A 2,355-nucleotide genomic window follows, 5' to 3' on the forward strand; every position below is an offset into this window, starting at 1 on the left:
TTTTTTGTTTTATATGTTCGAAATGTAATGAAAAGTCGCCTTGTTTGCGTGAACCTCTTCTGATTTATATGAATGTCTGCCGTGTTTGCCTGAATTTCGTCCGGTTAGCTGAAAAGGTGTTTGAAATGTATGCAGGCAGCGTTCGATGCCGTCTCAGGCATCCGTGTTCGAGGACTGGTCCTCTGTCCGTGGACAGATGCCTGAGCAAATTTGCGGGTTAATATTGAAGATGCCCTTTACTGTGCTTAGGCGTTTCTGCTGAACTTCAAAGAAATCGTATATCCAATGGTTTTGGACAAAATATACTTATAATGTAATTATCTTATATTTAAATCTAGTGCAATTTAACATGAAATTGCAATTATTTTTCTTGTGCATTGTATCTCATATTTTTATTTTTATTTCAGACACCATGGACACTCCATCAAAAAAAAAAAAAAGATACCATGGACATGATCGAGAGGCCATACAATCTGCACGTACTACACGGTTGGTTATACGTACTAGTCAAAATAAAATGGCGGGCCAGCTTTCGTGCAGCGACAGGCACATCCATCCGTCCATCTATATATCGTGTATCCATGTCCTAATCGGACGAGACTAATTAAGCACCTTGCACCTTGCTTTCCATAGCTAGCTATCTTCTCCATTCTCCATTTTCCATTTTCCACCATGGCCACCGCCGTAGCATTTGCCCACCTTCTCCTTTTCCTCGTCTTGGTGTCCCCTGTGGCCTGCTACTCGTACCGCTGCGACTGGTGCCCTCGGCGGGCCACCGCCTCCCTCATGCCTCCCGACGCCGCCCTCACCGGCGCCGCGTGCGGGTACGGTGGCCCGGAGGCGGCGGTGACTGAGCTCGCCGCCGGAGGATTCCACATTGCGGCCGTTAGTGCTGGATTCTTCCGCCGCGGCTGGGCCTGCGGCGCCTGCTACCAGCTGAGGTGCACGGCCAGGAGTGCGTGCGCGATGGACGGTGTGAATGTCATCGTCGTCGCCTCCACGGAGATGGCGACGAACGGGACAGGCACCAAAGGCCAGTTCCTGCTCGGCAAGGACGCCTTCGCCGCCTTGACTACTGCTGTAGCTGGTGACGACGGTCAGCTGGCGAGCTTGGTGGATGCGGCCGTCGACGTCGACTTCAGGAGGGTACCGTGCGCTTACAAAGGAAAGAACCTGGCGGTGAGGGTGGAGGAGAAGAGCAGCAGGGACAAGGGCCACCTCGCCGTCAGGTTCCTCTACCAGGGCGGCCAGACCGACATCGTTGCCGTCGAGGTGGCGGCGCAGGTGGAAATTCCTCGTGCCACGATATAGAGTGCCGCCGCGCCGTCGCCGACAACATGGCAGTACATGATGCGGCGCGAGGGGTCGCCGGGGGTGTGGCGCACGTCACGCGCGCCAGCCGGCCCGCTGCGGCTCCGGCTCGTCGTGACCGCCGGCTCCGGCGGCAAGTGGCTTCGAACTGAGGGTGTGGTGCTCCCCGTGGAGTGGCAGGCCGGCGCGGTCTACGACACTGGGCTGTGCGTCACCGACGTCGCTGCAAACACGTGCGGCGGCGCCTCCTGCTCCGCCTCCGGAGACGGCGACGAGGAGTAGGAGCTCAGATGACAAGCACGCTTCCATCCATCCAGGATCGTAGTGACCTATGGTCCATCGGAGCCGGCGCACACACCACCGGCCGGCCACCGGGAAGGTCGATGCTTCTTCATCTAGACCGTACACTACAGATGTGTGCGTGTTCGGCTGCATGCACGAAGAAGAGGTACAAAGACCGGATCTCCGCCGGACGAAATGGTGTGTGCTCCATGATTCTGATTCCACCATGACTGGCGGCCGTTGAACACACTAACTAGCAACGTGGCTAGTGCATATTAGTGGCCACACGCACACTTGCGATGTTAAGATCATTGTCACTGTCATTTTGTCAATGTGCTCATGCATGCGCACCATGAGTGAGTGGGTGAGCTATAGGCAGCTAGTTCATATGTATTCCTGGCCGGCCGGCCGGTCCAAGTACGAAGATACCTTGCGGCCATTGTTGATTCTTCTTCCACCGGCTTCTCGGTGGAATTTGGAGACACTTATCAGGTGTTTCATTCTTTTTTTTCTTTTCTTTTTGCGAAGGGTGTGGCTAGATCTCAGTTGAACCCTGGTGGGCTGGTTTCACCACGGGAACCTAACCATCTGAGCAAAGCTCAGCTTGCTCACTTCGCAAGTATTGCTTAAATTGATATAGTTAAAGTTTATTTTGGTATGTAATCATGATGATTGTGTACAAAAATATATGTGCCTCCTTCGCAACGCACAAGCAACATCTGATCAACGCATCGGTTGGGGTGACCTAGGGAAGGGGGGGGG

The 2,355-nt window shown here is 54.0% G+C and overlaps 1 pseudogene; it reads left to right on the forward strand.

The window, feature by feature from the left end:
* The first annotated feature begins 672 nt into the window (after positions 1-672).
* Positions 673-1,605, forward strand: LOC123172880 (expansin-like A4; annotated as a pseudogene).
* The last annotated feature ends 750 nt before the right edge of the window (positions 1,606-2,355 follow it).

The sequence above is a fragment of the Triticum aestivum genome, unplaced genomic scaffold (assembly GCF_018294505.1).
Source record: "Triticum aestivum cultivar Chinese Spring unplaced genomic scaffold, IWGSC CS RefSeq v2.1 scaffold309734, whole genome shotgun sequence".
Classification (NCBI taxonomy): domain Eukaryota; kingdom Viridiplantae; phylum Streptophyta; class Magnoliopsida; order Poales; family Poaceae; genus Triticum; species Triticum aestivum.